Raw genomic sequence first — 13,599 nt, 5'->3', positions numbered from 1 at the left:
AGCATTGAAGAGATGTAAATGTGATTTTCGGTGTACTTCCAGAATTGACTGGAATTCAAATGGAATTGTCACCAACCCTGACAAACACACGGCTGACACCTCCAGCCATCCGGCCCCTGTCTGTGCAGTACCGAGTACAGAACCATCAAGACCATCAACAGCCCTTTGAGCCGCCAGCCAGACGTGGGTTCAAAGGGCAGGAACTGGGAGCTCCCATCTCCATGTCCTCTCCTTTCAACCTCCACTGTCAAAGAGTTACCTATTATCTACTACAAAGACCTGTTGGTCGGTCGGCACCGGGGGGGGGGGGGGGGGGGTAGAGGGCTAGCCCTGTGTGTGTAGGGAGGATAGCCCTGAGTGTGTGAGACTGTGTGTGTGTGTGTGTGTCAGTGTGTGTGGTGTGTCAGTGTGTGTGTGTGTGTGTGTGTCAGTGTGTGTGTGTGTCAGTGTGTGTGTGTGTGTGTGTGTGTGTGTGTGTGTCAGTGTGTGTGTGTGTGTCAGTGTGTGTGTGTGTGTCAGTGTGTGTGTGTGTGTAGGAAGGCTCAGGTGATGAAGGTTGAACTACAAAGGACCAGGGTCCCCCTGCCGTGACCAGGGTCCCCCTGCCGTGACCAGGGTGAGAGGACGGGACGGGACACTGGGATGGTGTGACATGGTCGGGGGGCGGTTCCCCCTGCCATGACCAGGGTGAGAGGACGGGACGGGACACTGGGATGGTGTGACATGGTCGGGGGGCGGGTCCCCCTGCCATGACCAGGGTGAGAGGACGGGACGGGACACTGGGATGGTGTGACATGGTCGGGGGGCGGTTCCCCCTGCCGTGACCATGGTGAGAGGACGGGACGGGACACTGGGATGGGGTGACATGGTCGGGGGGCGGGTCCCCCTGCCGTGACCGGGGTGAGAGGACGGGACGGGACACTGGGGTGGGGTGACATGGTCGGGGGGCGGTTCATTTGAAGTGGACCATGTCCCACAACACTTTCATGTCATGTATGATTGGATGACCTGAAGTGCTCGTTCCTGAGTTGTTTCAGGTTAGGTACGGGATTGTTGAAGATCAAATGGCATGGAAATCAATGTTTACCGCTGATGTTAGTCAAAAGCAAGCTTGTGAGAGAAAACCCTAGATTTCCCATGAGGTTAATTAGGATTTAGATTTCCTATGAGGTTAATTAGGATTTAGATTTTCCATGAGGTTAATTAGGATTTAGATTTCCCATGAGGTTAATTAGGATTTAGATTTCCCATGAGGTTAATTAGGATTTAGATTTCACATGAGGTTAATTAGGATTTAGATTTCCCATGAGGTTAATTAGGATTTAGATTTCCCATGAGGTTAATTAGGATTTAGATTTCCCATGAGGTTAATTAGGATTTAGATTTCCCATGAGGTTAATTAGGATTTAGATTTCCCATGAGGTTCATTGGGATTTAGATTTCCCATGAGGTTAATTAGGATTTAGATTTCCCATGAGGTTAATTAGGATTTAGATTTCCCATGAGGTTCATTGGGATTTAGATTTCCCATGAGGTTCATTAGGATTTAGATTTCCCATGAGGTTAATTGGGGCTAATGCAGTTTGATGGGGCTGTGTTTGGCCGTTTTAAGATCAATGTCATCCTCTCATTCACTCATCTTTTATCTCTCTAACCCTCTCTGTCTCCCATCCTTTCCATCTCTCTCTAACCCTCTCTGTCTCCCATCCTTTCCATCTCTCTAACCCTCTCTGTCTCCCATCCTTTCCATCTCTCCAACCCTCTCTGTCTCCCATCCTTTCCATCTCTCCAACCCTCTCTGTCTCCCATCCTTTCCATCTCTCTAACCCTCTCTGTCTCCCATCCTTTCCATCTCTCCAACCCTCTCTGTCTCCCATCCTTTCCATCTCTCCAACCCTCTCTGTCTCCCATCCTTTCCATCTCTCTCTAACCCTCTCTGTCTCCCATCCTTTCCATCTCTCCAACCCTCTCTGTCTCCCATCCTTTCCATCTCTCTCTAACCCTCTCTGTCTCCCATCCTTTCCATCTCTCTCTAACCCTCTCTGTCTCCCATCCTTTCCATCTCTCTCTAACCCTCTCTGTCTCCCATCCTTTCCATCTCTCTAACCCTCTCTGTCTCCCATCCTTTCCATCTCTCTAACCCTCTCTGTCTCCCATCCTTTCCATCTCTCTAACCCTCTCTGTCTCCCATCCTTTCCATCTCTCTAACCCTCTCTGTCTCCCATCCTTTCCATCTCTCTAACCCTCTCTGTCTCCCATCCTTTCCATCTCTCCAACCCTCTCTGTCTCCCATCCTTTCCATCTCTCCAACCCTCTATGTCTCCCATCCTTTCCATCTCTCTAACCCTCTCTGTCTCCCATCCTTTCCATCTCTCTCTAACCCTCTCTGTCTCCCATCCTTTCCATCTCTCTCTAACCCTCTCTGTCTCCCATCCTTTCCATCTCTCTCTAACCCTCTCTGTCTCCCATCCTTTCCATCTCTCTCTAACCCTCTCTGTCTCCCATCCTTTCCATCTCTCTAACCCTCTCTGTCTCCCATCCTTTCCATCTCTCTAACCCTCTCTGTCTCCCATCCTTTCCATCTCTCTAACCCTCTCTGTCTCCCATCCTTTCCATCTCTCTCTAACCCTCTCTGTCTCCCATCCTTTCCATCTCTCTCTAACCCTCTCGGTCTCCCATCCTTTCCATCTCTCTAACCCTCTCTGTCTCCCATCCTTTCCATCTCTCTCTAACCCTCTCTGTCTCCCATCCTTTCCATCTCTCTCTAACCCTCTCTGTCTCCCATCCTTTCCATCTCTCTAACCCTCTCTGTCTCCCATCCTTTCCATCTCTCTCTAACCCTCTCTGTCTCCCATCCTTTCCATCTCTCTAACCCTCTCTGTCTCCCATCCTTTCCATCTCTCCAACCCTCTGTCTCCCATCCTTTCCATCTCTCTAACCCTCTCTGTCTCCCATCCTTTCCATCTCTCTCCAACCCTCTCTGTCTCCCATCCTTTCCATCTCTCTAACCCTCTCTGTCTCCCATCCTTTCCATCTCTCTAACCCTCTCTGTCTCCCATCCTTTCCATCTCTCTAACCCTCTCTGTCTCCCATCCTTTCCATCTCTCTCCAACCCTCTCTGTCTCCCATCCTTTCCATCTCTCTAACCCTCTCTGTCTCCCATCCTTTCCATCTCTCTCTAACCCTCTCTGTCTCCCATCCTTTCCATCTCTCTAACCCTCTCTGTCTCCCATCCTTTCCATCTCTCTAACCCTCTCTGTCTCCCATCCTTTCCATCTCTCTCTAACCCTCTCTGTCTCCCATCCTTTCCATCTCTCTAACCCTCTCTGTCTCCCATCCTTTCCATCTCTCTAACCCTCTCTGTCTCCCATCCTTTCCATCTCTCTAACCCTCTCTGTCTCCCATCCTTTCCATCTCTCTAACCCTCTCTGTCTCCCATCCTTTCCATCTCTCTAACCCTCTCTGTCTCCCATCCTTTCCATCTCTAACCCTCTCTGTCTCCCATCCTTTCCATCTCTCCAACCCTCTCTGTCTCCCATCCTTTCCATCTCTCTAACCCTCTCTGTCTCCCATCCTTTCCATCTCTCTAACCCTCTCTGTCTCCCATCCTTTCCATCTCTCTCCAACCCTCTCTGTCTCCCATCCTTTCCATCTCTCCAACCCTCTCTGTCTCCCATCCTTTCCATCTCTCTAACCCTCTCTGTCTCCCATCCTTTCCATCTCTCTAACCCTCTCTGTCTCCCATCCTTTCAATCTCTCTCCAACCCTCTGTCTCCCATCCTTTCCATCTCTCTAACCCTCTCTGTCTCCCATCCTTTCCATCTCTCTAACCCTCTCTGTCTCCCATCCTTTCCATCTCTCTAACCCTCTCTGTCTCCCATCCTTTCCATCTCTCTCCAACCCTCTCTGTCTCCCATCCTTTCCATCTCTCTAACCCTCTCTGTCTCCCATCCTTTCCATCTCTCTCTAACCCTCTCTGTCTCCCATCCTTTCCATCTCTCTCTAACCCTCTCTGTCTCCCATCCTTTCCATCTCTCTAACCCTCTCTGTCTCCCATCCTTTCCATCTCTCTAACCCTCTCTGTCTCCCATCCTTTCCATCTCTCTCTAACCCTCTCTGTCTCCCATCCTTTCCATCTCTCTAACCCTCTCTGTCTCCCATCCTTTCCATCTCTCTAACCCTCTCTGTCTCCCATCCTTTCCATCTCTCTAACCCTCTCTGTCTCCCATCCTTTCCATCTCTCTAACCCTCTCTGTCTCCCATCCTTTCCATCTCTCTCTAACCCTCTCTGTCTCCCATCCTTTCCATCTCTCTAACCCTCTCTGTCTTCCATCCTTTCCATCTCTCTAACCCTCTCTGTCTCCCATCCTTTCCATCTCTCTAACCCTCTCTGTCTCCCATCCTTTCCATCTCTCTAACCCTCTCTGTCTCCCATCCTTTCCATCTCTCTAACCCTCTCTGTCTCCCATCCTTTCCATCTCTAACCCTCTCTGTCTCCCATCCTTTCCATCTCTCTAACCCTCTCTGTCTCCCATCCTTTCCATCTCTCTAACCCTCTCTGTCTCCCATCCTTTCCATTTCTCCAACCCTCTCTGTCTCCCATCCTTTCCATCTCTCTAACCCTCTCTGTCTCCCATCCTTTCCATCTCTCTCTAACCCTCTCCGTCTCCCATCCTTTCCATCTCTCTCTAACCCTCTCTGTCTCCCATCCTTTCCATCTCTCTAACCCTCTCTGTCTCCCATCCTTTCCATCTCTCTCTAACCCTCTCTGTCTCCCATCCTTTCCATCTCTCTCTAACCCTCTCTGTCTCCCATCCTTTCCATCTCTCTAACCCTCTCTGTCTCCCATCCTTTCCATCTCTCTAACCCTCTCTGTCTCCCATCCTTTCCATCTCTCTCTAACCCTCTCTGTCTCCCATCCTTTCCATCTCTCTCTAACCCTCTCTGTCTCCCATCCTTTCCATCTCTCTAACCCTCTCTGTCTCCCATCCTTTCCATCTCTCTAACCCTCTCTGTCTCCCATCCTTTCCATCTCTCTAACCCTCTCTGTCTCCCATCCTTTCCATCTCTCTCTAACCCTCTCTGTCTCCCATCCTTTCCATCTCTCCAACCCCCTCTGTCTCCCATCCTTTCCATCTCTCTAACCCTCTCTGTCTCCCATCCTTTCCATCTCTCTCCAACCCTCTCTGTCTCCCATCCTTTCCATCTCTCTAACCCTCTCTGTCTCCCATCCTTTCCATCTCTCTAACCCTCTCTGTCTCCCATCCTTTCCATCTCTCTAACCCTCTCTGTCTCCCATCCTTTCCATCTCTCTCTAACCCTCTCTGTCTCCCATCCTTTCCATCTCTCCAACCCTCTCTGAGCAAGACCAGGCCTTAGGAGAGGATGGAGCTACAGGCAGACTTCCCACAGACCCAGCCTCCCTTCATCCATCTCTCCAGCCTCCCTCCATCCATCTCTCCAGCCTCCCTCCATTCATATCTCCAGCCTCCCTCCATCCATCTCTCCAGCCTCCCTCCATCCATCTCTCCAGCCTCCCTCCATCCATCCTCCCAGCCTCCCTCCATCCATCTCTCCAGCCTCCCTCCATACATCTCTCCTGCCTCCCTCCATACATCTCTCCAGCCTCCCTCCATCCATCTCTCCAGCCTCCCTCCATCCATCTCTCCAGCCTCCCTCCATCCATCTCTCCAGCCTCCCTCCCTCCATCTATCTCTCCAGCCTCCCTCCATTAATCCCCACCCCCCCCAGGATCCCTCCCTCCAGCCAGGCTGTCTGTTGTATCGATGTCTCATTGATTCCTCTCTAGTTCGTCTCACAATCAGTCTCCTTATCTCCTGCTGGGCTACTTAATATGATCCAGGGGCTCCATCTCTCTCTCCTTCTGGCTGGCTACCACCTCATCTGTTGGGCTACTTAATATGACCCCGGGCTCCATCTCTCCATCTCCCTCTCTGCCTGGCTACCACCTCTCACCTCTGGTTAAACACTACGTAGGAGACATCCCTGGAGAAGCAGCTAGTCTTTTCTTTTAGCCACAGTAGTAGAAGCAGAGCTGGGGAAGAAGGACCGGAGAGGAAGGAGAGGAGGCTTTGAGGGCTGGGGGTGGCGGGACGGTGAGGCAGGGCTGAGAGACAGAGACTGGTGGTTCTCTTGATGTTAGTCAGGGAGGATTCAGGCCTTATTGAGTGAAACGAGTAGAAAGAGGCTCAGTAGAGTTGAAGGGCCCGAGAACTATGGATGGGATGAAAACATCCTCCACATCGACAGAGAGAGATGAGACATACTGCTCACTAGCTATTCAGAGCCATACTTATGTTAGCCCCACACCACCTTGGTGCTAAGTACACACACATAACAGACACACAACCACCCCCCTACACACACACACACACACAGAAGTGTCCATACACAAGTGTGTGTATGTGTGTGTGTGTGCATATACACACAGCTTCCTTTTCATGTGCCGGCCCACTAGATGAGCTCCAGTCTGTAATTGGTCCGTGGGGAGACGGGCAGGGTGAGGGGAGGCACGAGGAGGAGGTCTCTCTGTTGTTCCTTCTACACGTGGACCACTCCCTCGGGAGGAGAGAAGAAGAGAGGGGAGAGGAGGAGGAGGAGAGGAGAAGAGAGTAGAGGAGGAGGAGAGGAGAAGAGAGTAGGACAGGAGGGGAGGGGAGAAGGAGAAGAGCAGAGGAGAGGAGAAGAGAGGGGAGAGGAGAGGAGGAGAGGAGGAGGAGGAGAGATTAGAGGAGAGGAGAAGAGGGTAGGACAGGAGGGGAGGGGAGAGGAGAAGGAGAAGGAGAAGAGCAGAGGAGAGGAGAAGAGAGGGGAGGAGGGCCACCACTCCACAAGTAGAAAGAGAAATACATAATAAAGAAAGAAAGGGGTGAATGAAAAATAGAGAAACCAAGAGAAAGGCAAGGCCCACTCACTACCGACCAATTAGGGCCAAGACTGTATCTGGTCATTTGGTCCAATTAGCTTGTTGAGATCTCATTAAAATGTCCCTACAAAATCACAAATGTTGCATTGATTTAAGTGATACAACTCCTCTCCCTATTAAACTAGAGAGCGCGAGAGACATAGAGGGAGAGATGATGTAGAGAGAGAGAGAGGTAGAGAGAGAGAGAGAGAGGAGAGAGGGGAGAGAGAGAGAGGGAGAGAGAGAGAGAGGAGAGAGAGGTAGAGCGAGAAAGCGGTAGAGGTAGAGCGAGAGAGAGAGAGAGAGAGAGAGAGAGAGAGAGAGGTAGAGCGAGAGAGAGGAGAGAGAGAGAGAGAGAGAGGTAACACAAACAACAAGTGCGGTTAAAATTGGAAAAAACACACATTTCTTTCTACTAGGCCGTGGGGTGAGACAGGGATGCAGCTTGAGCCCCACCCTCTTCAACATATACATCGCCTTCGGAAAATATTCAGACCCCTTGACTTTTACCACATTTTGTTACGTTACAGCCTTATTCTAAAATGGATTAAATATTTGTTTTTCCTCAGCAATCTACAAACAATACCCCATAATGACAAAGCGAAAAACAGGTTTGTATTTTTTTTCCGCTAATGTTTTAAAAATAAAAAACAGAAATACCTCATTTACATAAGTATGCAGACCCTTTGCTATGAGACTCGAAATTGAGATCAGGTGCATCCTGTTTCCATGAATCATCCTTGAGATGTTTCTACAACTTCAATAGAGTCCACCTGTTGTAAATTCAATTGATTGGACATGATTTGGAAAGGCACACACCTGTCTATATAAGGTCCCACAGTTGACAGTGCATGTCAGAGCAAAAACCAAGCAATGAGGTCGAAAGAATTGTCCATAGAGCTCCGAGACAGGATTGTGTCGAGGCACAGATCTGGGGAAGGGTACCCAAAAATTTCTGCAGCATTGAAGGTCCCCAAGAACACAGTGGCCTCCATCATTCTTAAATTGAAGAAGTTTGGAACCACCAAGACTCTTCGTAGAGCTGGCCGCCCGGCCAAACTGAGCAATCGGGGGAGAAGGGCCTTGGTCAGGGATGTGACCAAGAAACCGATGGTCACTCCGACAGAGCTCCATAGTTCCTCTGTGGCGTTGAGATGGCGCCGGAGAGGATGGCTGCCATTTTATGGACTCTAAACCAACCGTGCTATTTTGTGTGTTTTTTCGCATGGTTTGTAACTTATTTTGTACATAATGTTGCTGCTACCATCTCTTATGACCGAAAATAGCTTCTGGACATCAGAACAGAGATTACTCACCTTGAACTGGACTAATAATTTTTATTTTATGACAAACTAACATGGTCCAAGCACACCAAGACAGTCATGAAGAGGGCACAGTAAAAACCTATTCCCCATAAGGAGACTGAAAAGATTTGGCATGGGTCCTCAGATCCTCAAAAGGTTCTGCAGCTGCACCATCGAGAGCATCTCTGACTGGTTGCATCACCGCTTGGTATGGCAACTGCTCGGCCTCCGACCGCAAGGCACTACAGAGGGTAGTGCGTACGGCCCAGTACATCACTGGGGCAAAGCTTCCTGCCATCCAGGACCTCTATACCAGGCGGTGTCAGAGGAAGGCCCTAAAAATTGTCAGACTCCAGCCACCCTAGTCATAGACTGTTCTCTCTGATACCGCACGGCAAGCGGTACCGGAGCGCCAAATCTAGGTCCAAGAGGCTTCTAAACAGCTTCTACCCCCAAGCCATAAGACTCCTGAACATCTAATCAAATGGCTACCCAGACTATTTGCATTGCCCCCCCCCCACCCCTCTTTTACACTGCAGCTACTCTCTGTTTATTATCTATGCATAGTCACTTTAATAACTCTACCTACATGTACATATTACCTCAATTACCTCGACTAACCGGTGCCCCCGCACATTGACTCGGTACCGGTACCCCCTGTATATAGCCTCGCTATTGTTATTTTTACTGCTGCTCTTTAATTATTTGTTACTTTTATTTCGTATTATTTTATACTGTATTTTTTTGTGATTTTGATATTTTTTCTTAAAACTGCATTGTTGGTTAAGGGCTTGTAAGTAAGCATTTCACTGTAAGGTCTACACCTGTTGTATTCGGCGCATGTGACAAATACAATTTGGTTTGATTTGATTTGAGATGGGAGAACCTTCCAGAAGGACAACCATCTCTGCAGCACTCCACCAATCAGGCCTTTATGGTAGAGTGTCCAGACGGAAGCCACTCCTCAGTAAAAGGCACATGACAGCCCTCTTGGAGTTTGCAAAAGGCACCTAAAGACTCTCAGATCTTGAGAAACAAGATTCTCTGGTCTGATGAAACCAAGATTGAACTCTTTGGCCTGAATGCCAAGAGTCACGTCTGGAGGAAACCTGGCACCATCCCTACGGTGAAGCATGGTGGTGGCAGCATCATGCTGTGGGGATGTTTTTCAGCGGCAGGCCCTGGGAGACTAGTCAGGACCGATGCAAAGATGAACGGAGCAATGCACAGAGTGATCCTTGATGAAAACCTTCTCCAGAGCACTCAGGACCTCAGACTGGGGCGAAGGTTCACCTTCCAACAGGACAACAACCCTAAGCACACAGCAAAGACAACGCAGGAGTAGCTTCGGGACAAGTCTCTGAACGTCCATGAGTGGCCCAGCCAGAGCCCAGACTTGAACCTGATTGAACATCTCTGGAGAGACCTGAAAATAGCTGTGCAGCAACGCTCCCCATCCAACCTGACAGAGCTTGAGAGGATCTGCAGAGAAGAATGGGAGAAACTCCCCAAATACAGGTGTGCCAAGCTTGTAGCTTCATACCCAGGAAGACTCGAGGCTGTAATTGCTGCAAAAGGTGCTTCAACAAAGTACTGAGTAAAGGGTCTGAATACTTATGTGAATGTAATATTTCAGTTTTAATACATTTGCTAAAATTTCTAAAAATCTGTTTTTGCTTTGTCATTATGGGGTATTGTGTGTAGATTGATGAGGGAAAAAACGATTTAATAAATTTTAGAATAAGGCTGTAACGTAACAAAATGTGGAAAAAGTCAAGGGGTCTGAATACTTTCCGAATGCACTGTATATATCAATGAATTGGCGAGGTCATTAGAACAGTCTGCAGCACCCGGCAACAACCTACTAGAATCTGAAGTCAAATGTCTACTGTTTGCTGAGGATCTGGTGCTTCTGTCCCCAACCAAGGAGGGCCTACAGCAGCACCTAGATCTTCTGCACAGACTCTGTCAGATCTGGGCCCTGACAAAAATAATGGTGTTCCAAAAAAGGTCCAACTGCCAGGACCACAAATACAAATTCCATCTAGACACCGTTGCCCTAGAGCACACAAAAAACTATACATACCTCGGCCTAAACATCAGCACCACAGGTAACTTCCACAAAGCTGTGAACGATCTGAGAGACAATGCAAAAAGGGTCTTCTACACCATCAGAAGGAGCATCAAATTTGACATCCCAATTAGGATCTGGCAAAAAATACTTTAATTAGTTATAGAACCCATTGCCCTTTATGGTTGTGAGGTCTGGGGTCTGCTCACCAACCAAGAATTCACAAAATGGGACAAACACCAAATTGAGACTCTGCATGCAGAATTCTGCTAAAATATCCTCAGTGCACAATGTAAAACACCAAATAATGCATGCAGAGCAGAATTAGGCCGATACCCACTAATTATCCAAATCCAGAAAAGACCCGTTAAATTCTACAACCACCTAAAACGATGTGATTCCCAAACTTCCATAACAAAGCCATCAACTACAGAGAGATGAACCTAGAGAAGAGTCCCCTAAGCAAGCTGGTCCTGGGGCAAAGTTCACAAACACAAACAGACCCCACAGAGCCCCAGGACAACAACACAATTAGACCCAACCAAATCATGAGAAAACAAAAAGATAATTACTTGACACATTGGAAAGAACAAACAAAAAAACAGAGCAAACTAGAATGCTATTTGGCCCTAAACAGAGAGTACACAGTGGCAGAATACCTGACCACTGTGACTGACCCAAACTTAAGGAAAGCTTTGACTATGTACAGACTCAGTGAGCATAGCCTTGCTATTGAGAAAGGCCGCCGTAGGCAGACCTGGCTCTCAAGAGAAGACAGGCTATGTGCACACTGCCCACAAAATGAGGTGGAAACTGAGCTGCACTTCCTAACCTCCTGCCAAATGTATGACCATATTAGAGACACATATTTCCTCAGATTACACAGACCCACAAAGAATTTGAAAACAAATCCAATTTTGATAAACTCCCATATCTACTGGGTGAAATATCACAGTGTGCCATCACAGCAGCAATATTTGTGACCTGTTGCCACAAGAAAAGGGCAACCAGTGAAGAACAAACACCATTGTAAATACAACCCATATTTATGTTTATTTATTTTCCCTTTTTGTACATTAACTATTTGCAGATCATTACAACACTGTATATAGACATAATATGACATTTGAAATGTCTTTATTCTTTTGGAACTTCTGAGTGTAATGTTTACTGTTAATATTTATTGTTTATTTCACTTTTGTTTACTATCTACTTCACTTGCTTTGGCAATGTTAACACACGTTTCCCATGCCAATAAAGCCCTTAAATTGAAATTGAAAGAGAGAGAGGTAGAGAAAGTCAGGGAGAGGTAGAGAGGAGGAATGTGATCAGAACCAGAACCAACCTGGACCTACAATGGGGAAAAAATTTATTTAGTCAGCCACCAATTGTGCAAGTTCTCCCACTTAAAAAGATGAGAGAGGCCTGTAATTTTCATCATAGGTACACGTCAACTATGACAGACAAAATGAGAAGAAAAAAAAAAAAAAAATCTGGAAAATCACATTGTAGGATTTTTAATGAATTTATTTGCAAATTATGGTGGAAAATAAGTATTTGGTCACCTACAAACAAGCAAAATGTTTTGCTCTCACAGACCTGTAACTTCTTCTTTAAGAGGCTCCCTGTATTAATGGCACCTGTTTGAACTTGTTATCAGTATAAAAGACACCTGTCCACAACCTCAAACAGTCACACTCCAAACTCCACTATGGCCAAGACCAAAGAGCTGTCAAAGGACACCAGAAACAAAATTGTAGACCTGCACCGGGCTGGGAAGACTGAATCTGCAATAGGTAAGCAGCTTGGTTTGAAGAAATCAACTGTGGGAGCAATTATTAGGAAATGGAAGACATACAAGACCACTGATAATCTCCCTCGATCTGGGGCTCCACGCAAGATCTCACCCCGTGGGGTCAAAATGATCACAAGAACGGTGAGCAAAAATCCCAGAACCACACGGGGGGACCTAGTGAATGACCTGCAGAGAGCTGGGACCAAAGTAACAAAGCCTACCATCAGTAACACACTACGTCGCCAGGGACTCAAATCCTGCAGTGACAGACGTGTCCCCCTGCTTAAGCCAGTACATGTCCAGGCCCATCTGAAGTTTGCTAGAGTGCATTTGGATGATCCAGAAGAGGATTGGGAGAATGTCATATGGTCAGATGAAACCAAAATAGAACTTTTTGGTAGAAACTCAACTCGTCGTGTTTGGAGGACAAAGAATGCTGAGTTGAATCCAAAGAACACCATACCTACTGTGAAGCATGGGGGTGGAAACATCATGCTTTGGGGCTGTTTTTCTGCAAAGGGACCAGGACGACTGATCCGTGTAAAGGAAAGAATGAATGGGGCCATGTATCGTGAGATTTTAAGTGAAAACCTCCTTCCATCAGCAAGGGCATTGAAGATGAAACGTGGCTGGGTCTTTCAGCATGACAATGATCCCAAACACACCGCCCGGGCAACGAAGGAGTGGCTTCGTAAGAAGCATTTCAAGGTCCTGGAGTGGCCTAGCCAGTCTCCAGATCTCAACCCCATAGAAAATCTTTGGAGGGAGTTGAAAGTCCGTGTTGCCCAGCGACAGCCCCAAAACAGCACTGCTCTAGAGGAGATCTGCATGGAGGAATGGGCCAAAATACCAGCAACAGTGTGTGAAAACCTTGTGAAGACTTACAGAAAACGTTTGACCTGTGTCATTGCCAACAAAGGGTATATAACAAAGTATTGAGAAACTTTTGTTATTGACCAAATACATATTTTCCACCATAATTTGCAAATAAATTCATAAAAAATCCTACAATGTGATTTTCTGGAGAAAAAAAATCTCAATTTGTCTGTCATAGTTGAGGTGTACCTATGATGAAAATTACAGGCCTCTCTCATCTTTTTAAGTGGGAGAACTTGCACAATTGGTGGCTGACTAAATACTTTTTTCCCCCACTGTACCACCTTGGTCTCTCTCCTTCAGCAGTTTAGAAACAGAACCAGAACCAACCTGGAGCCACCACCTTGGTCTCTCTCCTTCAGCAGTTTAGAAACAGAACCAGAACCAACCTGGAGATACCACCTTGGTCTCTCTCCTTCAGCAGTTTAAAAACAGAACCAGAACCAACCTGGAGCCACCACCTTGGTCTCTCTCCTTCAGCAGTTTAGAACCAGAACCAGAACCAACCTGGAGCCACCACCTTGGTCTCCCTCCTTCAGCAGTTTAGAAACAGAACCAGAACCAACCTGGAGATACCACCTTGGTCTCTCTCCTTCAGCAGTTTAAAAACAGAACCAGAACCAACCTG

General features: G+C 47.5%; 1 protein-coding gene across 1 annotated transcript in view; it reads right to left on the bottom strand.

Moving 5' to 3' along the window:
• Positions 1 to 13,599, bottom strand: part of LOC311126153 (rho guanine nucleotide exchange factor 39-like) — a gene marked incomplete at its 3' end in the record, with an annotated part of 115,246 nt that overhangs the window by 25,663 nt on the left and 75,984 nt on the right.

Source organism: Coregonus lavaretus, assembly GCF_964263955.1.
Source record: "Coregonus lavaretus genome assembly, contig: HAP1_SCAFFOLD_296, whole genome shotgun sequence".
NCBI classification, from domain to species: Eukaryota; Metazoa; Chordata; class Actinopteri; order Salmoniformes; family Salmonidae; genus Coregonus; species Coregonus lavaretus.
The sequence above is the reverse complement of the archived record's forward strand: the minus strand, read 5'-3'. Positions and strand labels throughout refer to the sequence as shown.